Raw genomic sequence first — 25,293 nt, 5'->3', positions numbered from 1 at the left:
TTTCAGATCTTCTTTAATGTTCTTTATGCAACAACTGAAGAGATCATCACGTTCTTGATGCGAATCCTGATCTTGACAATTCTATGTGTGTGTATGAAGGTAAACACCTCTAGATCTCATAGAAGATTCAACACACAACACTTCAAAGACTTCCGAATCGTAGCTAGGGGTTTTCCTTTTATACTTAGAGTAGAACACAAAACCCTACACGTCATATGAGCTTGGGATGAATTGAAAATTCTGCAGAAAATTAAATCTGCACGAGTTTCGATCTATCGAGTTTAATTTTCGATCGATCGAGCTTGTAGATTTTGTTCAATAAATCCTATAATCACTCGATTCCAATTTTACAATTAAACACACTTTGAGCAAGCCTAAACCTACACTCTATGTTTTGATCATTGTTTGTTAACATAATACATATTGAAGTTCTAATACATTAGTCCCTAAGGTTTTAGAACCTAAGAGATTGTAATATCTTTGTATGTGTGTGATGGTAACTCAAGTACTGAGCTAAGGAAAAAGAACTCAGTGGCATGGGAGAGGGCAATAGCTTTTAGGATTTGGTATTGTAGAAGTTTCCCTTAAAAAATAAGGGAGTTGCGTCCTAGCCATATAGCTCTGATAGTGAAAGCAAATATAGTGTTCCATGGGATGTATGAGGAAATCATTGTGGTTTTCATGTTTTGTTTACACCAGTGATGAAAGGGGTGATTGAAAAAAAAATCTAGTATGAGAAGATTAGATGCAAATGATGTCCAAATATTTCTGGCAAAGTCACAGTCTCTTAATACATGGATGGGGTTTCTATGTCATTACAACGTGGGCAAAGTTGAGAATACATGGATGGGGTTTCTATGTCATTACAACGTGGGCAAAGTTGAGAATGACGATTTGACTGAGATAATAAGATTGATTTAGTGGGAATTCTATGGATTGCACATTTCCAAATGAATAACTTGATCTTAGGTGGTACTTTCAATTTCCAATTCCATGACCAAGTTTCGGTTTTAATCAAAGTTCCCAACCTATTCCAATTAAGTAATGATTAAGAAGCTGATTTTACTGAGCAAGTACTCGAGTTATGGTTCCAAGTGAGTGTATCGGTGAAAGTAGTCGATGGATGTGTTGAATATATAGGTAAAGGTTGTGCATAAATGAATTGTGTTATTTCTCTTGGCAAGACTACACTCAATGGTGTTAAATCCCACTGCTGGTTAGCATTAATAATCGTTGCTACCTTGTAATCATATTCTTGAGGTAATAGAGGGCCTTGAATAAGACTTCGAATAGGGCCTAGAGGCAGCCAATGGTCTAAATAGAAATTAATATTTCGTTCATATTGCACTATCCCTTGAAGACCTTTTTGCAATAGATTTATATCCCTTAATGAGAGATTTCCAAGAGTGAGAACCAGTGGTGGACTTTGTGTGGAGGAAATTATAGGTTAGAAAATGTTTTTGGTATAGGAACTTGGCCAACAATGTATTTGGGTTTGACTAGAGCCGCCATGCCTGGTTCATTAGAAAGGCCCCATTACTATCTTTGGATTCTCTAATTCCTAGACCTCCATATATTTTTGGCCTAGTTACGGTCTCCCAACTCAACAAATGAATGTGTTTTTGGTTTGAAGTGTCACCCCCACAGAAAATCATGGACCGACTTGTCAGTTTTGTTTAGTATGAAGAGCCTGGTCTAAAGATAAGGAGAGTTGATTGAGGCAAATAATGAAAATATATGGAGATAAGGGGTCACCTTGCCTAATACTGGGGACGGTTTAAATGCTGGGCTAGCCATAACATTCTATAGAATTGAAACTGAAGCTGAAGAGATGCAGGCCATAATCAATCGATTATGTTCAGGGGAAAATGATAGATCATAAGAGTGTACCTAATGATGATCATTCTAACTTCTTGTAGGCTTTATCCAGATCAATTTTTGCTGCCATCAGATTGGTTTTCCCTTTCCTTTGGTAAATATAGTGTATAAGTTCTTGGGTGATAATGTAATTATCTATTGCTCGATGTCCAGGGACGAATCCTGATTGGGTCGAGTGGGTCATAGCTAAAAGGAAAGGTTTAAGTTTGTTTACTAGGAGTTTGGTAATTAAGGAGTTTATACAAAGTGTTGCAAACACTAATTGGCCTAAGCTGTGAAACTATATCCGGGTTAGGGACTTCGGCAATTAGAACAAGTTTCACTCTAGTTAAATCGTCTGGGATATGGGATGTGATGAAAATTGTTTGAATAAATTTGTTAATTTCAGTACTAGCAATGTGCCAATTATTCTAATAAAATTGAGCATGAAAACCATCCGGACTAGGGGATTTTAACTAGTGGATGGTCTGGAGAGGGGACTAGGTTTCTATCCTATCAGGGAAGTAGATTAGAGTGTCATGAAATTCCCGATAATGAAGTTCAGAAGAAGAGTAAAGTATATCTGGTGGTGTCAACTCATAATCATGGCTTTTGGATTGGAAAAGTTGTTTGAAGTAAAGGGTATTGACGTAATGCTCGCTGGGTATTTTGGCCCACTTGACCAAAAATAGGGGTATTCCAGTCCGTAAGCAGGCCTGGAGATGAAAAATCTTTTTATTTGTCCAGGTGTAGTTAGGCCATTTGTTGCAACTTCAAAAAGGCCACAATTAATTGAGCATGATTTAAGGGTCCGTTCGGTTGGAGGAGTGAAAAAGTGGAATGATGAAAAATTGTGAGAGGGTGAAAAATATTTTAGTTTTCCCTTTTGTGTGTTCAGTTGGAGGGGTGGAAAACTCTTTTGTTCAGTTGGAAAGAAAAATGAAAGGATGAAAAATGTAATTTATATAAATTGACTATTATATCATTATTATAGAATACGTAAGAAATAAATTTATTTGTACTAATTAAATAACATAAAATTTACCACATCATATACATAAATTTATATTATTTTTTTATTATTATAATGTAAAAATTATAATAGTGTAAATATAAATTTAATGGGGCAAATTGGGCAAATGATTTTGTAACTAGCAAAAAGTTCACGTTGAGGAAAAAAAAAAAAAGAAAAAAGAAGAGAACCTGGCCGGACTTGTTGGTGAAGGAGATGAGAAGCACTTTTCTATATTGTATTGTGAAGGTAATGAGAAGCATCAGGTGGGTAGGTGGGAGGGTAATAAGTAGTCATGAATGGTTGGTAGGATGGGGGCTATTTTTGTAAAGGCGCAAAAGTCAATCAGAAACAAAGTTTTCTCTCCCACGTTTTTCTCTTAATTTGAGAGGAAAATATATATGGGTCCAGGAGAGAAATTTTCCTTTCAAATTTTTTATCCTCCTTATTTTCTTTTTCCAAATGAACAGCGAAATTATTTTCCTCCTTTTACTTTTCATCCTCCGTATTTTCACTCTAAACGGACAGACTCTAAAAACCTGAACACGTGATGAAATGAGGGGACGAACTCTTAGTTTGTCTGTAGTATCAAGGAGTTCATTAAAATCACCTATGACCAACCGAGGCCTATTAAATTTTGATGCTAATTGTTCTAGTTGATGCCATAATTGAAAATGTTTATGTAAACTAGGAGAAGCATAAATAGCTGAAAAAGCCAAGTGGTAGGAAGAGAAGTTACCCTGAGAAGCATGGTCACACTCTGCTCAGTAGCTCCCACTACATCCAAGTTGCATTTGTGATCATGGCACCCATATTCCCCTTAAGAGGCCTATGGGGTCCACACGAAAATGACGAGGGAGACCCACCTCGCCAATGACGTGCTTTGTATGGTTCCCACTGATCTTGGGTTCAAGTATGACAAGGATGTCCGGGCAGTAAGCATTCACTAGATCCTGTACGTTCAAACCAAACCGAGCATTCTCGACTCCCCTAACATTCTAGATTGCTATCTTCATGGATGGTGACTGAGGATTTGGGAACAGATTCAGAGGTGGATTCTGAGTAGAGGAAGGACCCGTCCTCCCCAGTGGAGAGAGCATTGACTAGATCTGCAGTGCACTTAAAGGGTCCGAGTATATCTTGTATTGTGGTGGCAACACTACCCGCCCCAGACACGAGATTAGGCTGACGGCCAATGTTCTTAATAACTCTGAGAAATGAGTTATAGCCAGCTTGTTGAGTTGTGTTTCCACCGAGTACATAAGCTCTTCCTCTGTCAGGAAGTTGAAGATTGGAAAGCGAAGCACTTCGCTTCCAAGGGCCAAGTTTTCGTGTGCATGGGTAGCTGGGCTTGGCGGCGGAGCGGAAACTCTTCTTGTGGAACGACGGTGTGGTCAGAAGTGACGAGGGCGAGCGGAGAGGCTAACGGTGAGGGTGGTGGTGATGGTGGGACCTCCGTCGGGTTCATCGTTCATCATTCCCCACTCCTGTTGGTGAGGATTGGAGATATCCGTGCGAGTTGGAATGATATGTGCATGCCATTGAATCGGAGTGTTTGGATGAAGTGCTATTTGCAGGATATAGGAATGGGCTGAGGGGAGTTGAGAGGGTGGATGAGAGACGTGTGGGGTCAGAAAATCCGACATCTCCGATGGAATGAAAGGTGGTGCATTCGGGTTGAGAGTGCTGGAACCGGAATTCGGGTGGGGCTGGGTAGGTGAAGACGGTGGGGAGTCGGAGTCGACGGAGCGTGGAAGGTTGTGAGAGGGAGCCATCACAGTCAGGTTGGGACGAACTATGAGTAGGAGTAAGAGCTTTGTGAGGAGAAATTCTAGATGGAGACACAGAAATAGTGGAGGGGTTGCATGTAACAGGGGTGCTAGGTGGAAGTAACGTGGACACGTAGGTGGAAGTAACGTGGACACGTAGGTGTCCGAGCTCTCTGAGGTTGATTCATCGGAGTGTATTACCATTAATGAATCGCAATTAGTGTGTTCCAATTCCAAGGATTCTTCTGAAATTTCTGCTAAATTTGAAAAGCTATTGCTCAGGGAGGCATGATGTCGCTGTCCAACTGCAGGTCCTTTGATAGATAATTGGTTAACAGAGGCGGTTGGAGTTGTTGATGATACCTGGTCACGTTTTGAATATGTAGAACTCATGATGGGGTGCTCGGTTTGACGTGTGTGGTTGCCATCCAATTTTGGTTATGCGAATTGGTTTGCTTTTAGCCCCTTACTGCCTAAACTTGAGTAAAATCCATCCTTCATCACAGAGTTTGATATGGTCTTTTGAAATTTATGACAATCAATATTAAGCAGTCTTTTCCATATATATATTTTTAAATTATTTATTTATTTTTGGGTTGCAGATTGTGTTTTATGATGTAAATCATGCATTGTTATTTATTAGAAAACTCGTAGTTATGTATAGAGTGCTCCTGCCTTGCAATATTAGAAAACTCGTGATTGTTAAAAAAAACCAATCAAACCCAATAATGGTTTTGACAGCAATGCCATGAGTTAAAAATCTAGTTGACATTGTTATTTGACAATAGCATACATTCATAATATCCCAAAGATATATTTGTTTCTTAAAAATAAAGGAGGAGAACACTATTATGAGCGTTCTTTATTACCCACCATGGAAAATCATACGTTTCAGTTCTTCCAAGGATAACTGTACTGTTCATTACATATTAAATATATACAGAGACGGAATTAGGATTTTAAGCTAGGGGTCAGAGATAAGCGAAAAAAAATTTCAAATACGCATCTATATAGTATTAATAAACTATTAACCAAGACAAATACCCAAAAATCATTATTTTTTAATATATTAAGATACAATCATTTACCAACAAAAACAAAAAACACGAAATTGGGATATCGGCATTTTCTGGAATTGGAGAATGAATATTTTCTAGAATTGGAACATCCACATTATCTGGAATTGGAATAGCAACATTAGTTGTTGGCAATTCCACGTTGTCTTCTGAAGAATTTGAATATTTTCTTTTGAAAAAATTAAACATTGTAGTTGTTTTTTTTCATGATCTACAAATAAAATAAGAATCACTATTATTTTCTTAAATTTGTGTGACAATTTTTTATATTATATGATTTGTTTTTTTTTTCTTTTATATTTGGTCTTTGCCTTTATTTATCTCTTTGTCTTTGTTTTGTCTCCATATTTCAGACACTGACCCAATTCCACTATCGACACTATATTTATTCTGCACTACTAACAAAAACTTTTCTTAACTTTTTTTTTTCTATCACAGAAAAAAAGGGTAAAGTTTGTCCCTATTGTTGCCCAACTACCAGTCAACAAAGAACAAACAGACAAACTATACACTATTATATTATCTAATCTCTACAAACTCTACTCTCTCTCTCTCTCTCTCTCTCTCTCTCTCTCTCTCTCTCTCTCTCTCTCTCTCTCTCTCTCTCTCTCTTATCTATATACACTACAAAAAAGTGGACCTGTTTCAATCCTTATTTTTCGAGGGTTTATTAAAATTTGTCCAAATAAACACTAAATATAACACGCGGGTGACTATTACTAGGCTTATTGAGAAACTTCAAAATAAATCAACATATAACCCTTGAAATAAGTGCTGAAAAAAATGGCGGGTGACTATTACTAGGTTTACTAAGAACCTTCAAAATAAGTCAACATATAACCCTTGAAATAAGTGCTGAAAAAAATGGCGGGCACACCAGCGTGAGTTTTCGCTCTAAAATTTGTAGATTTCCTAGTACCCCTTGAAAAAAAACTGCAAAACATAAAGATTGATTTATTTCTAAGCGAGACTGAAAAATTTTGTATGAAAATTTCAGTGTATTTAGGTCCTCCCTTCTTATTCTCTTTCATTTATTTTTCCCCTTTTTCCTTTGATTGCTCTTTCTCTCTCTCGCACTCGCTCTCAAAGTAGATCGCATTTTCTCTGTGTGAAGATGAATCCAATAATACATTAGTTTAAAATGTGAGGAATCTCTAATCGGAGGAAGGAATTTTCTGACGAGGACAGCAGCACCGACGAGAACAGTCATACTCTCTCCGTTACCACCTTCGGCGAATCTTCCGATGGTAATTTTTTTTTTTTTTTTGTAAAAATTAAGTTCGTATCTTGATCATACATAACGCAATCGTAGTGATTGAATGTTATGCATTGCTCTGTGACTCAATCTTTGTTTTTATTGATTGACTATGGAAATTAGGGTTCAATTTTGGTGTTTGATTCAAAACTTTGCTTTAGTAGTTGAGTATTTTTACAATTCAACATTTCAACCAGCTATAGATGGAGTACTAATGTTATTGTTACAATTCAATTCAACATTTCAATCATACATAACGCAATCGTAGTGATTGAATGTTGTGTATTGCTCTGTGACTCAGTCTTTGTTTTTATTGATTGACTGTGGAAATTAGGGTTCAATTTTGGTGTGTGATTTTAAACTTTGCTTTGGTAGTTGAGTATTTTTACAATTCAACATTTCAACCAGCTATAGATGGAGTACTGATGTTATGGATAGTAAAAATTCTAAGTCTTTTTGCAATTTTTTATTATAAATAAGTCTTTTTGTAATTCTATATTCAATTAATTTAGCAGGTTGATGCGAAAGGAAATAATAAAATTGGCTTGGCCAAGCTAGGATTGATTTTGGTTTTAGATTTGTGATTAATTGGGCTCTCTTGTGGTTGAGATTCATTCAATAGATATAGTGTCCAAGGAAACTGCAAGAACTTGTTTCTTTTGGTTTATATTGTATTTATTCATATTACATTGGCTGACTTCTTTTGATATGATTGCCCTGCTCAAATGTTTATCATAAAATACTTTAGTTGAAATGCGGTTGGGTTTGTGTATTCAAATTTAGTTTTCTTTCTCTGTGTGTGTGTGTGTTTATTTCAATCTGCATCGTCCAACTTGTTGGCTTTGGTGGGTGAGTGTTTATCTACTGGGTATCATTGTTAGCTATTGGGAATTTGTGTTTAGTAGTAGAGGAATCTGCATCGTCCAACTTTTACATTGTTTTTGGGATGATGGGTTTATTGGAATGCTATTGGCTTTTCTTTTGATGGTAATTTGGAATGGACACGGGTTTTTGTTTATATAACAAAATGGTTGAGTCAAATTTAGTTTTGTTTCTTGTTTATTTATTTTTTTTCCAGTGCTTTGGTTCATATTTTATGGTTGAAAAGGATGGGCTCCAATAGAATTATAAATATTTCTGTTTGACAGGCTATTCAAACGCTGATCTGGTTCCTATCCAGGTAGTTAATTGAGTGAGTTTTGTCTTGCTAATCCTCATTTCTGTTTTACTTAGCAAAAATAAAAGATCTATATTTTTTCTTGTCGTTTATTAGGCCCCAATAAGTTGTTTCTATTGGTTATGCCTTCCTGTTCTTTCAGCCTACCTCTGCATTTTCTTCACAAACGTGATTTTAAATACAGCAAAAAGGTAACAATTCCCCTTTATTTATTTTGGGTTAAGTAAAAAGTGCAACAGCAAAGCTATATAAATAGCATGCCTTTTTATCAATTTTTTTTTTGTTTTTGTTTTTTTGTTGTATGGTGAGTCTGCTTGCTTTTATGTGCATAAGACAGTTGTATACCTGACATGATAGTGGATAGTATTGATAAACTATTGTTCTCACTTTTCATTAATTGCTATGGGTGCTTCTAGCCAAATTCACTTATAGATTGCAGTAGAGTGTCCTATTTGAAGTAGAAAATAGGACATTGTTATTGTCTCATATAAAATATAATCAGAAAAGGGAGCAGAAAGCTCCATGTATTGCAACAAGAATAATTCATGTTCAGCGTAGCAGGCATCTTACCAATAACGACACCCTGCTCATGAACAAGAACAACAAGGTCCTTAAATATTTCATATGCTTGTCCAATTTGCTCTTCAATGTGCTTAATACCCTGTTCCCTTTCATCAATCATAACCTCATTGAAGGAAATTTCATTATCCAACAGAACTACCTCCTGCCTGCACATTTTTGTTCAAGAAAATTGAGAGTGAACAAAAATTCTCTCAAGCTTTCCATGCCTTAGAAAACACTTTACTAGGTAGATACAATCAAGTTATGAACCAAAGCAAATTTGATGTCCACCTAAAAATTCTACTATTTATTCAATTTCAAACATGATTTCCATCTATAGAAAAAAGAAGAAGGATGATTTAGTTTACAAAAGCCACTCCCATCAGCAAGAACTAGTATGAGACAATGAATATGGTTGTCAACAATCTCTAACAATGCAAGCATTACAGCTACAATCTATACAAGTTTACAGAGTAACAAAGATTCATCTAAGTTTTAAACAATTGTGATATACAGAGTGGACTTAAGATCTAAGATCTGCTATGGGCATTTCTTTTACCCTCCTGGACTTATGATTGTGTTGTGGAATGGACTGAATAAGTCTACAAAGTGGGTTAGACAGCAGATCTTCTTTCCAATAGAATTATAAATATTTCTGTGACTGCTTGAAAATAAATTTTAATAACTGTGATCAATTATACATAATCTTATCTTACACAGATGTGTGACTGCCTAAGTTATATCTCATCTTATTTTGCAGTCATATATCTCATCTTTGATAACTGTGACTGCTTGAAAATAAATTTTTTTAGGGACCAGAAGTATTTTGGAGGGAGAAGATTTTAGTTTATATAGCTTTAATTAATAATAACTATCACAAGCTACTGTTCTCTATTTTTTGTTTTTTGTTTACATAACTGTAAAATAACAATAAGTTGGTTTGTTCGTCTGTTGAGATTGACCATTATGCCTTATGTGACCAACTTAGGTTGGGCGGGTTTGGCCATTATACCTTAGTGAACTGTTTGTGTTAGGCTCTTGTTTGAAATTGTTTGAATCCATGGTTGTTTGAAATTGTAGTATAAAAATCAAGTCAATCTGTGACTGCAATCTATTCAGAAATCACCAGAACATTTGCTGGAATGTTTTTTCAAGTCATTATTAGTAGCAACAAGTACTAATGTGGTGGTTGCATTATTTATCATGGATATTAAATGACATTGTAAGTTTAGGAAATGGTCTTTTCTGAAAGTCATAGTTTGGTTATGGAGATTTCTTTTTTGAAAGTTTTCTTGCTCCTAATCATATGTGGAAGATTTTTAAATATCTTTTTGGAGATCATGTTTGTTGTTAGAATCCCCTTGATCTCCCATTATTTGATATTTACTTATACTATTTTTGGGATGTTCTTGTTGTCTAGTTTCTGACAGTTCTTGGCAGTCACTCCTTGAAAAGTTTCTACTTAGCTTGCCAATGAGTTTCTGATTTGCTGCATTAACACGTATATGCACTAAATAGTAAATACACTTTCTAAATGACCAAATAAATTTTTCACAAAAAAAAAAAAAACTGTTTCTAGTCATAGAAACAGTGAGTTGGTAGATTGTTTCTAGTTCCTCTTTTATCAGATCCTTAGAGCTTAAGATCATCAAGTACTTTGTTCTATTTTGTGTACTTTATTCTTAGATCTTTTGGGTTTTTCCTGGAAGTAAAGGCCTTGAATTTCAGCTGAGCTTAGTGCAACTAATTGGGTTTATTTTTAGTGTCTCAAGAAGCACTAAATCAAGATATATTTTTAGTAAATGGGTAATTTATTTAAATAGGATTTTTCCCAGATGCTAAACTTAGTGGTTTGGTGTTTTTTAAATAGGGTTTATTTTGGTGTTTTTTTGTAAATGGGTAATTTATGTAGATGGTATTTTGCCCGGACGCTAAACTTAGTGGTTTTGGTGTTTTTTTTTTGTTTTTGTTTTTGTTTTTGTACTGTAACTAACAATAGATTGAAATTTTACTTGTATTTTTTGGTCGGGGAGGGGGTGCTATAAAGGCTAAAGCTCCAAATTGATAATCACCTTCCATAAATCTTTTTGTTTTTAAAATATTGTTCATGACCTATCAAGGTGTTTTAGCAGATGCCATGTTAAACTAACTAAAACTTGTTTTGCTTTCTCATTGTGCAGCGGATGTAGCCGAAGTTACTGGGAAGGAACAAATAGATGCACAACCAACCAAGAAGGGAAGGGGAAGAAAACAATAAGTTTTGGACAAATAGGTTTTGGACATATAGGTTTTGGACAAATTTTAGTTGATATCATGGATGATATGCAAAATCTACTGTGCAGTCATTTAATTTCTTGTGCAAAATCTACTGTGAAAAATCTACTTTGCGTATTTGGGTTCTTGTGCAGTCATTTAATTTCTTGTTTTAAGCTTTCTATAAGTTTTGGTTCTTACAAACCAACTTGATTCTCACAAGTAATATTAGGATCAAGATATCTTCGTGTAATTCAGGAAATACTAGTTCAAATTGCACTAATATGCTTCTTCAATACGGTAGTTTCAACATGAATACATATATATTGAAATTCGAGTATATATATATATATTCATGTATATTGTTCAAGGCCCAGATTTATATATTCTTAGATCACATAAATATATATATATATATATATATATATATATATATATATTGTGCATGATTGTGATTTTGTTTTTAAAATAAAATAAAATCTTATTTTGAGGGTCAAGAGACCCCTTAAATAACTTTATTTATCAAGGGTTGTAAATATAAATCTTTTAAACCTTGGTAAAAGGTTATTTAAAGGTCTCTTGACCCTCAAAATAAGATTAGAGCACTTGTTTTGAGGGCCACGAAGTCCCTAAAAATTTCCTTTTCGACGATATATGTTTCGAAGGTTATCAAGGGTCAATTGGACTATTAAAATAAAGTTTTTCAATACTTTTTTTAGGGGTTTTGACCCTTGAAAAGAGTCAGATTTGTTGTAGTGATAATATAAGAGAGAGAGTCACAAACACAGACACTGAGTCACATTTAGTCACAAAGCCAAAAGAACACAAACACAGAGTCATAGATTCAATTCACAATCACGAAATCACCAACATCAGTTCATCACTCATCAGTAAAAACACAAACACCACAAGTCCACAACAGAAGCATAGATTGTTAGATTCTGAGATTCACAAACATTATATTAGTTTTTGATTCTTTTGAAGGAAAGGATAGATTAAATACCTATGAACTGCGAAGGCTGGAGTAGTGAAGCAACGAAGTTGGGCTGGGCAAATTGAGCAACCGGCGGTAGCGGCAAGATGGGTCTTCGGTTTGGGTATGCCGTATGCGACGCAGCAACAGGGAGTTAGGGATGAGTCTCGCATCTACTGGGTAGAAGGAGATGCGTCTCTTCGTCTCGCGTGGGCATGGGCAGCGGCGTCACGGCATGGGCGGCGTCTCACTTTCTCTGTTTCGATCTCGCCTCTTAGTTCTTACTTTCTTTTCTTTCTTTTTTTTTTCCCTTCGTTTTTTGCTTTTTCGTTTTGGTTTTGGAGTCTTGGGTTTGGGTTTTCTACTTTTCTTCCTTTTTTTTTTTATACATTTTTTAAAGGTTTACATGGGCTGATGGGCTCTTGCCTCCTGGGCTGGCCGGTTGGGATAGGAATGGTTGAGGGGGGCCCCTGACCTACAAACCAAGTCGGGCCCAAGCCTTTTTTTTTTTTTTTAAATTTTACTTGCTAATTTTTTTTTTGGGCCTAGGGGGGGCCCGGGCCGTCTTAGGCCCCCACCTAGGTCCGTCCTTGAATATATATCACTGTTTTGAAAACATGGACCACCTGGTCTAACCAACCAAACTGTGCAATCAACAACAATGGTGATGCGTTCTTATTGAAAGAAGTCATGTTGTTTGTTTGTAAAGTTATATAGTATAACTAGTTAGTGCAAAGTAGTGGTTAACATGGCCTTTACTTATAGTATGGCTGTGAAATGTGGTGAGCTAATTTTTCTCTAAACAAAATTAATTCAACTAATTAAAACATTTATAATTTTTAGGGGTTTGCCTTGAGGTGAGGCAATCAGTTGCACTATTTTCAGTAACTATTTGCATATATAAGACAAACAGCTAAAAGTTATCTTACTTTCAAAATGTTGAAATTTAAACTATTTGAAAATAATTTGAAACAAAAGATAGTATAAGACCTACAAAGTACAAACAGTAAATAAAATAAACAAAATGTTAGCTTATAATCAAATGCCAAATAAGCACATAGTTTCTCACAATTTTGGATACAAAAGTTCAACTAAAAATAGCTAAATTAGGAGGAAATCCTACCCTATTCAAACATAAATGTTATTTGAGTCAAAGATGTGAAATCTTTTTACTTTTGGTTAGCCTTATGATATATTGCCACTTAAACTTTTGAGGTCCCTAAATTTTACACATCAATATTCTAAGATATTTTAATTTAACTTCTATTTTATATATAAACTATCAATTAAAATCTAGACATATTGTATTTTCTTTAAATTATACTTATTCTGTTCTAAATTGTTAGACTTTTATTTCATTTTGAGATATCCCAGAATGAAGTCATTTTTAAAAAATTAATAAATAAATTTTTAAATATACTCTCACTTTATTTAAAAAATCAATACCCATTTTTTGCTAAAATTTAAATTAAGGATGGTAGTACACATACCTTTATATGCAAAAGACAATATATTAAACGACAACCCGTTAAAAATTAGATTTTTAAAAAAAGCCTAACAAATTGGGACAGACAAGGTAGAATAGGTATAATTTTACATACAAATATAGCCATAATGAGTATAAATTAATGATTACCATAATTATATATTTAATAGTTCAATATAAAAACAGTAAAACACAACTATATTAAAATATTTAATACTTATATGGTTTTTACCATGAAAATTTTTACGAACTTCAAGTATACTGGTAATCTATAGAATCTTTACAAAGTAAAGTAGTAAACCCCAAACCAAAATCCATTTGCTCATAATAATTGTTATTACAAATGTCTTACAATATATTTTACTTTTTGGTTGCTTGACTCTGTTTACTTCTCAGTGGATATAGTGCTGGACATTTATTGAAGGAAGCTGGTATATTTTGGAGTCTTTATCATATCATGCTTTTATGTGCTCAAGATCTCTTTTGCTGTAGTCTCTTGCCTTGCTTCCACATTTCCAGGTATTTCATTTGTTTTGTTAATGCAGGTCTTGTACAAGGTTAGCAAGCCCGAAAGTAATTGCTCTAGAGGGTGCATTATCTGAGATCACTAATGTAGCATGGCAATAACGAGAGCTAGACACAAATGCCACAAGAATTAGACAATCATACTATTATGGATTTGAGAGATACTGTAGTGATCCAACAACTCTTGTAGTGTCTGGGTATTAGGGTTCAAGTCCCACTGGCCTCTCTTTTACCTCGCCAATCTATACCATTAATGTTAAGATGTTAGACCCCTGTAGAACTAGATCGTTTAACCTAATTAATTAACCAAGTGAACACTTAGGTTTATTATTCAGATCTAGGTTAAAACAATAACAATTATATCATGCAAAGCAGCGGAAATATAAAGAACACAATGATATAATGACCCAGGAAAACCAAACCAGTAAAAAATCTGGGGAGGATTTAATCTAGCTATCTTCAAGGTAAACCTGAATCCACTATGAAAGAATCGAAGTTTGTACAATAGCGACTTAGACCACTAACATCCTATTGCTACCCACCAGTAGAAAACTTACTGACACGACCACATGCAAGCTCCAAGACCACAGACTCCTTCTTTCTTGGATTCTCCAGCAAGTTCAAGCTCTCCCGCTTGTATATCGTTAAGCTCTTATGGCAGCAACTGAATGATCATCAAGTTCTTGAAGAAATCTCCTTCTTGATAATCCTAAACTTGTGTGAAGGCAAGCACCTCTCAAATCTCACAAGAGATTCACACAAACAGCAATATGAGCAACCTCAAAAACAAAGACTCTAGAGAGCTTTTGGGTACAAACCCTAGATATGAAAAGAGACACACTCTTCTCTCTCTTCGAATCCTTTAAAAACGTGCTTAGGGTTTTCTTTATATAGTGGGAGAAGTAAATCTAAAACCCTAATCCTTAATGGGCTAGAACTATTGTTGACTTAAAATTTTGCAAAAAATTCCTAATGCACGATTCTCGATCGATTGAGTCTATTCTTTGATCGATCGAGCTGTGCAGAAATAGAACAGTAATTTCCTGCAACTACTCGATTCCAAACTTACATTAAACCAAACTTTGAGCAAGTCTAAACCTAGACTAAATGTTTTGATCATGGTTTGCCAACACAATACACATTAAAGTTCTAATACATTAGTCCCTAAGGTCTTAGAACCTAACAATCTTGCCCTTTGGCAATCCGTCACAAAACACAAACATAACAAAATGCTCAAAGTTTACATATAAATAGCCCATTACAAAAACATAGCCCAACATAACAAATTCAACCTAACTACTATCCATCAGTTGCAAGTGTAGACAGCAGCACGACTTAATCAACCTGTATATTCTTGAAACACTCAACAAATGCATAAACGCATGTGTAGAAAATACAAGTAAACCAATATGAAACACAATATAAAAACAAAAGCAAACTAACTCTCCCCCTAAGTTAGATACATTAGATACATTAAAAAGTTTTTATATTCTCCCCCTTTCAAAAACCAAATTGAACTACCCCTAAACAAAACACATAGGATTCCCAAAGACATTTCATCTATTTCTCCCCCTTTTTGTCACGTATTGACAAATACAACTCAAACCAAGAGTGAACAGAAAACATACGCAACAAAGGATAGAGAATTAAGGGAACACAAAACAAGTTAACTCTATAGAAAATAGAGACAACTCCCCCTTTGAACAACAAAGGTTAAAAACAAGCTTCTCCCCCTATAAAAACAGGAAAAACAAAACAAGTTTTGGGAAAAACAATTTTGGGGAAAAATAGGAGGTGGGGAAAAATAAAAAGACACAAACTATACTCAAAAAAATTTGAGGATTCACTTGAAGAAAAAAATATTCTCTCTTTCAATATATGCAAACTTGACACTATGTGACCCATAAACAGTTGCATGAGTAAAGAAAATATTTGTACATTGATTATCCATCATATCTCTTAAGAAAAATATTTTCTATAGTTCACACATAAAAATAGCATATACTAGAAAGTAAAAAGGACTCAAAAATTAATCAATCAATTTCCAAATCAAGTTGAGTACCCAATTTAGCAAAGTGTATGCATGTTATGTGTAAAACAATGAGAGATATGACTGCAAAACTGCAAGATGGACACAAAAATCAATGCAATGTAGGTGAATCCTACACATAAATGATGCATGAAAAGAAATTTCGTCAAAAACTTAGAAACTGAAATTTTTCCAGTTTCGATTGATTGAAAATCGATCGAATACCAATCGAGTCAAGCAGAACTAACCAAATTTTTTTATCGCAATTTCGATTGATCGAGAGACAGTTTCGATCAATCGAAAATCTGGAAAAATCAAAATTTTGAAAAACAGAGCATTGTAATGCAGAAACTCCTCAAAGCATAATGTTTCATGAATGAAATGCATGAGTATGAGATTAAAAGTTTTTCAAAAACACCAGAATTCAACCCTGAACTTCAAAACAAAGTTTTTAAACTCTTAACCATATTTTGCATCGAACACCATAGAAAACATAATCTTATATGACCATAACAAAATCACACACAATAATATGTACCAAGTTTAACAAAGAGTAACTTGTGAAGTGTGTGCAATTAGCAAAAGCTTGAGATACATGTGAGGCGATAAGTAGATAGAAATCAATCACAATTTCTACAAAATCCATCACATAAATTTAAAAGAGACTGTCCCTCAAAGAGTTACATAATATAACTCTCACATCTCCTAGAATAAAAGCTTGCAATCATGTAAGTTCCTTGATTTGCCTCATAATATACACACCAATTTTATTTGATCATAAAATTTTTAAAATAGCCAGGATAATGTACACACCAATTTTAATTGATTGAAATTATTATGATCCAATAATGTACACACCAATTTTAGCATTTAAACCGAGGCTACACCTTAAGTTCTTTTTTTGCTTGTGCTACACTTTCTCGAGCACAAAATCTTATAATATGCACTAAGGTGTTCACGATTGGCTAGTAAACAATGGTGAGATGGTTACTGATGCCTTTCTCATTAAGATCAAGTCCGACAATCAAAGGCATGTGATTTCAAGATCAAGATCATGTGATCAAAAACTATAAACATCTTCCCATACAACATGCACTACAAAGCTCAAACTAGTAAAGTGCAGTAAAATAAGCTCATCCAAGCTAACCAAGGTACATAAACATGTTATGTAAATATAATATGACCAACCTTGATTACAAATCCATGATATGTAATACAAAACACAAAAATCTTTTTGGTTTAATAAAAATTTATAACCAAAACTAAAACCACACATTATGCTAAATGATTAAAAAATGCAAATGCAACGCATGAAAGTACTTAACTAAGCTATAGAGGGTACACAAACGAAAAATATCAATTTCTTAATTAACCCATGAGTACATGTACAAACTAGTACATACTCACAAAATCAGAAATAGCTTAGCACTTATATAACACATATTATTCAAGTTTCTCCACAATGTCAAGCATGTTCTAAATCAAGAGAGAGATATTATAATTCATTTAATCCTCAAAAAAAAAAAAAAGACTCAAAATAAAATATTTTTGTCTTTTTGAAATTTTTTAATGTTTTTGGATTTTTGAATAATCAAAACAATCTAAGAAAATAAAACAACCAAAAACGAAAAGAAAACATGTCTACAATTAATTGAAAGAATTAAATCAAGGATAAGTAAACAACACTCACCTTAGAGAATCTTTTCTCACCTGTATAGCACGAGTCTTCGGCTTTGTAGGTGAAAATCCATGAGAAGCAAATTGTATTTAAGAGATTACACCAATCTTCTGAGAAAGACTAAAATCCTGCAATTTCCTTTCACAAGCCCACAAGCTTAAATTTTTCAAAAGCATATGAAACAATTTATTTAGACTTATGGCAGGAGAAATATCATCACATATCCTAGATTGAAACACAGAATTTTTAAATTTCAATTTATAATAATTAGGACGAATGTGACCGGAGACACCACAAAAGTGACAAACAGGAACAAATTTAGGAATATCAGTATTCCTAATAGCAAATCTAGTCTTAGATTTTGGTTTTTGCCTCAACAAAGAACAATTTGGTCTAATATAACCAACAACACCACAAAGGTGACAAGTAGGCACAAAAACAGATTTCTTATGCACACAAACAATAGGTTTAGACATAGGTTTATAAACTTTAGCGTCTACATCAGAATTTTTACCTTTGTCTAACCTAACAAAATAAGTCTTTTCTGTATTATTCCTCTTAAAAGGAGGGATATAAACTTTCTCAGTTTTAGACTTAAGAGAAATAGAAACACTTCTGTTATCAACAACAGGCTTGGTACTAGTCAAATTTTCAATTTTAGCTTTAGATTCAACTAACTCTTGTTCCAAGCTTTTCATCTTCTCATCTTGAGAGGAAATTTGATTTCTCAAAAATTCATTCTTTTTATTAGATTCATCTAATCTAACAACCAATTCCTCTTTTTCAAGATTAGCCAATTTTAACTCTTCCTTGAATTTCTTAGCAATTTTCAAATATTTCAATCATTCCTTACGGAGAGTTTCACATGTATCAATAAAATCAACAAAAACAACAGTGTCTTTTTTATTCAAATCATGACAATCAAAAACAGTAAGACACTTAAAATTATCCATGATAACAGGGATCAAGGATCAACTCAGAGATCAAAAGATCTTCAACAAAAGAGCTACCCGCTCTGATACCACTTGTTAAGATGTTAGACCCCTGTAAAACTAGATCGTTTAACCTAATTAACTAACAAAGTGAATGCTTAGGTTTATTATTCAGATCTAGATTAAAACAATAACAATCATATCATGCAAAGCTGCGAAAATATAAAGAACACAATGATATGATGACCTAGGAAAACCAAACCGATAAAAAACCTGGGGAGGATTTAACCTAACTATCCTCAAGGTAAACCTAAATCCACTATGAAATAATCGAAGTTTGTACAATAGCGACTTAGACCACTAACATCCTATTGCTACCCACCAGTAGAAAACTTACTGACACAACCATGTGCAAGCTCCGAGACCACGGACTCATTCTTTCTTGGATTCTCCAGCAAGTACAAGCACTCCCGCTTGTATATCGTTAAGCTCTTATGGCAGCAACTGAATTATCATCAAGTTCTTGAAGAAATCTCATTCTTGATAATCCTAAGCTTGTGTGAAGGCAAACACTTCTCAAATCACACAAGAGATTCACACAAACAGCAATATGAGCAACCTTAAAAATAAAGACTCTAGAAAGCTTTTGGGTACAAACCCTAGATATAAAAAGAGGCATGCTCTTCTCTCTCTTCAAATCCTTTAAAAACGTGCTTAAGGTTTCCTTTATATAGTGGGAGAAGTAGATCTGAAACCCTAATCCTTAATGGGCTAGAATTGTTGTTTGGGTCGACTTAAAATTCTGCAGAAAATTCCTGATGCACGATTCTCGATCAGTCAAGTCTATTCTCCGATCGATTGAGCCGTGCAGAAATAGAACAGTAATTTCTTGCAACTACTCGATTCCAAACTTACATTAAACCAAACTTTGAGCAAGTCTAAACCTAGACTAAATGTTTTGATTATGGTTTGCCAACACAATATATATTAAAGTTCTAATACATTAGTCCCTAAGGTCTTAGAACCTAACAATTAACATTTTTGTAATAATGACAAGTACCATTTACTTGTACATAGAAAATGTTAAAATATTAATTTTGTGATTTAAACTTATAAACATTAAAGATGATCTTTTAAAAAAGAGAGGAACAATTCGAGAGGATTTGAAGCATTATTTTAAACTCTTGAAGTTTAATACCATTAAATAGGAAGTATTTAAAGGGCGAGAGTGTAAGCTTATTTTTTTGTTCCACCATTTACCTTTATGCATTTTTCTTTCGGCCTTATTAATTATTACAATTTCAACATTATCTAAAACACCCTTATGACTTATCAATTTATATTGTCAATTTAATTAGCACTTTATCATTTTCTATATTTTCATCTTCCAAATCAGACAAATTAATTATTTTTTAGAACCCATTGATATTTATTTTTCTCTCCCCTTCTATTATTTCTTTAAAATATCTTTGACAAAAAAAGAGAGACAACTGATCTCTATTTTCTCTTCTCCTTCCAAATTCCCATGTTAAAAGGGGGGAAAGAACTCTTAAGTACACAAACACTTGAATTTATAGGATTTGATATAACCTACACATTTAAAAAAAAAAAAAAGTTTTACCAAACGAGGATGGGGCATTCGAATCTTGGTTAATGAATAAGGGAGATGAGACTCTTGGCAACAAATAACATGAGTTAAATACATTGTAAACTCTATAAAATTGACATTATTATTATTATTATTATTATTATTATTATTATTATTATTATTATTATTATTATTATTATTATTATTCTATACAAGAGGGAGAAAAAGTATGCAGATTAATTTAGCTGAAATTGTTGTTTGATAAGACCATAAATTCATAATGTCCCAAATATTTTTTCCCCTAAAAATCAAAAGAGGAGAACACTGTTATAGATGAATCTTCTTCATTACAAGACACCATGGAAAAACATCGCTTAATTCTTCCAAGGATAACACTATTCATTAATGTTGGACCATGAACTATGTCATTCTAGCTCAAAACCAATTGGTGATGAAGAAAACACACTCAAATCTTTTATGACATTCAACAACATTCAACATCACTCGCAGGCATATTTTTAGAGTGGTTATAGGGAGTCGAATTTTGGTCCCCTCATCAATCCCTTTCTCACAATGACACTCCCATGACTTGAACTAATGACCTTGGCTTGGATATCATTTTTTAGACCGTGAGTTGTGCCATTCCACCTAAAAATCAATTGGTAATAAGGAAGATACACTTAAATCTTTTATAGCCTTTGACATCATGCCTCGTGGGTATGGGCACAGTGCGCCTTTTGCCGGGGGGGGGGGGGGAGTACAACTCGGCAGAGTAAACTGGGGCAGAGAAAAGATAATGGAGTCACCACCTAGTTTTATGGCCTAAGAACTATGTATATAGCGCCCTTATGTAGAATGACTAATCTTACTACCGGAGTATGGGTTTGGAGTTTAGGTATGGGGATGGGAAGGTGTTAGGCACCTAACCCCACTCGACTTGTGGGTAGACTTTCACTTATTGTGTCTTATGTCTTAATCTTATTAAAGGCATGTTCAATATTGCATACGAAATTCACACACACATTAGCAAACATTTAAGCGTGCAACATAGCATCAATCATCCTAAAACCCTAATATACATCTATCATGGCAACTCATATTAAGTCTAGCATACATCTATCATGCATATCATATTGTCCCATCCAAGGTAGCAAATAAACAAAATATCACAAGGGCGGAATAGGAATGTTAGAATCAAACAAGCATGTGATAGGTATCCTAACATCAAAACATGTCATTCAACCAAGCATGGCCATATCCATCATCAAAGCACAAGACAAATGCATGCTTATGTGAATGCATGCCTTACTCACTCACCTTACTGTATCAGAGCACCTATGCATCAATGTATGATCATATCATATGCATGTTCATGGCACATCAAAGATTTAATTAAAGGGAAACCCTAATCTAACATGTGAAGAACAAACAACACATAAATAGGGAAACAAAAACATATACATACGAAGATAAGCTAGAACAGAGGCATATCAGGCAAATAAAATAAAGAAACTAAAGCTAAAAAGGTCGAACTAAGGTTTCTGGGCATGAGTACACGTATGCATACATAAGGTCTGTGTACGCAGCCTTATGGACACAACGGGGAGTCGCCACCTAGTTTTTGCAATGGTGTAGGAACCATATATATAACGTCCTCTAGAGAAAGCACCTTTTTGATTTAACTACCAGAGATATGGGTTCAGAGTTTAGGTACAGTTTTGGGAAGGTGTTAGGCACCCAAAACCTCCTAACCCTAAGGTTGGCTTCCTCTCCTTGTGTCTATATCTTAACCCTATTAAAGGCATACTCAATATTGCATTTTAACTCACACATACACTAGCATACATCTAAGCATACAACATGGCATCAATCATCCTAAAAACCTAATTATAAATCTATCATTGGCAATCAACCAAAGTCTAGCATTCATCTAGCATACATTTTGTTGGGAAATTTAGACCTCGGTTGATAGAATTAACAAGTTTTAAATTCAAGTTGTTAATTAGATTTATTATGAATAAACCTTGTTAAAACAAACTAATATCAATATCATGTCAATATCATGCACAACAGAATAGTAAATAAGATAAGATATGATAATCCAGGAAAACCAATGAAACAAACTAGTTTCACAGTGAAAAAACCTGGGGGGAAACCTTCTCGAAAAGCAATTCACTATAGTAAAGAGAAGTTTCAGATCTAGTACAAAACTTTTGTCCCTAGACTCTACAATCCCCGTAAATTAACTCACAGTAGAAACTTTATATCGCTTCAGAACCTTTGAACTCTTCAATATATGAATGTCACCCTTTTGCACGGATCCCAGAATGTGACTAACCAATGATGCATGGCTCCCAGTACATGACTAGCTCATCAACTTGAAGAAAATTGTTAGCTACAAAGTTATTCACTTCATCAACAACGAAGATCAAGAAACATTTGGTTACAAAACCCTAAGGTGAAAAGACGCAGTAGCTTCTTTCAGAGAGAATAAGGCACTCAGTCACCTTTTGCATGTGTTCTCCTTGTATTCTCATATGTGACGGCCTTTAAAATAAGCTTTATATATGTCCAGGGTTGTGAGAAAAGAAACCCTACACATACATGTCAGCATGAGCTGAAAATCAGATCTGGAAATCTAAATTTTGTAATTCTCGATAGATACTGTATCTGTCAACAGCGATCGAGACCTCGATAGATATATTCGTTGAGCTATCTATTGAGATTTAATGAACAAAAATTCTTCACTTCTTCACTTGTTTCTTGGATAGATCTGCATGGCTTCAATACTAGACTTGAACTCTTGTTCCTTGAAGTATTAAACACATCCTAGATCTACCCAATTACAAGTCATGTGCGTTTTGTCAATGGATTAGCCAATATACAATAACATATGTTCTAATAAGTTCCACATATGTCCTAACACATTTCATATCAACCTAGCATTCATCTAGCATCATGTCATCATACGATATCCAAGGCATAAACATTAAATCAAGGCAGAAACACAAGCATAGAAAGATCCAAGCAAACATGTGATTGCATCTATACTTTAAGAAAAACTCATCCAAATAAGCATGTTCATCTTTATCATCAAAGTAAGATCATATTCAAAGATGCATGTTCATGTGAATGCATGACTTACCTTACTTACCTTATTGCATCACAGCACCTATGACATCAATGAATGGACATAGGAATGCATGTTCATAACATCAAAGTAAGAAAAAGAAAATAAACCCTAATTTTAACATGTAAAAAGAAAACAAACAATAAACATATGAAACAAAAGCTCAAAATAATATATATATATATATATATATATATATAAGGATCTAAAACAAAAGCATTACATGTGAAATAAGAAACAGAATCAGATAAACTAAGGTTAGGGTTTTGGGCAGGATCATGCACTCATATGAACAAGCCTGCGTACACAGGTAGGATTATACGCACGTGGAATCCACCCCAGATTCCCTAACAACACGGAGAACAGAGTAGAACTTCCAAACAAAGATTCTAACAACCTAATATGCTTTAAAACATAAGAACTACATAAACCTAAACTACATAGACATATTAAAACATATAATAACAAAAAACTAATGCAAACAAAAAGATTAAAGCATAAAAAGGAAGAGGAAATAAAAAGAAAGTTTAGAATAATACCTCAAACACAAAGCTTTCCAAGCTTGATTTTTAACAGTTCCCCTCAAACAAATCTATTCACAATTAATAAGAAACATGATTAGTAATCTTAAACTCAAAGATCAAGGCTAGATAAGACTCTAATCAAAAGTAAATTTACTTGAGAATGTTTTGTGAAAAACTCCCTCTTTGATTCACTATTTCTAGTGAATCTTTGTGTTTTCCCTTAGGATTTCTATCTATTTTGGAAAGGTACCATGTATGGCTATTTATATTGAGAAAATAGGGCTTTAGAATGACTCCTAGACGATATGGGATTTGTTCCAAACCTCTGCATTAATGCAAAAAACTTGTCTTTTATGTTTTTGGTACCCTACATGTGTGTGTAGGATCGTGGCTGCGTGCGCATACATCATGTCTGCGTGTGCAGGTTGATTCTTGTGTGCGCATGCTGAGGGCTTCCTTGGCTTTGTTTTTTTAAAAATAGATTTATTTGCTCATTAAAATTTATATTTTTTATTTCAACATTTCTCAAGTCAATTTAACATCTGATTAGGTCCTGAACCAACCTTAGGTCTTAAAATTTTAACATTATTGGAGAACGGGGGTCTGAGTCGTAAGGGGTACAAAATGCAATGTCTACAAGCCTAGCTATATGCACATGCATACTTTGAGTATGGGTACACATGCAGGAAGCATGCATATGCATACACACCCAAAACTCTAACCTAGAAACAATAAGAACAAAAATAGAACAGAAACTTATAACGATAATTTTAACAACCTAAAGTACTTTAAACGATATAACAAAGAAAACCTAAGCTAAGCAAACATATTATAACATAAATAAACAAGAATTAACAACAAGAAACGGAAAAGAAAAGACTTAGTACATATACCTCACACACAAAGCTCATTGGATTGATTTTGACTGTTCTCTTTAGTCAAATCTATTCACAATCAAATACAAAAGTGATTAATAATCTTAAAACTCAAAGATCAAGGCCAGAAAGGGCCCTAATAAAAAAATATTGACTTGGGGATGCTTTTAGAAAAACTCCCTCTTTGATCCACTATTTCTAGTGAATCTTAGGTTTTCCCTTAGGACTTTCTATGTGTTTTGCAAAGGTACCATGTATAGCTATTTATATTGAGAAAAATAGGGGTTTAGAACGGCTTCCAGACGATATGAAATTCATTCCAAACCTCAGTTTTAATGCAAAAAACTTACCTTTCATAGTTTCTAGAATCCTAGCATGAGTACGCATGCCGTGTATGCATACACATGCATGAAGCTTGCGTATGTATGTCTAAAGCATGCGTATGCATGCCCTAGGGTTTTCGTGGTCTTTATTTTTCAAAAATAGTTTTATTTAGTTCATAAAAGAGTTATATTTTCCATAAAAACCTTCCTCAAGTCAATTTCAATATAATCAATCCTTAAAAACCTTAGGCTTTAGAAGTTTACCATTAT

This window comes from Castanea sativa, chromosome 8 (assembly GCF_040712315.1).
Source record: "Castanea sativa cultivar Marrone di Chiusa Pesio chromosome 8, ASM4071231v1".
NCBI classification, from domain to species: Eukaryota; Viridiplantae; Streptophyta; class Magnoliopsida; order Fagales; family Fagaceae; genus Castanea; species Castanea sativa.
The sequence above is the reverse complement of the archived record's forward strand: the minus strand, read 5'-3'. Positions refer to the sequence as shown.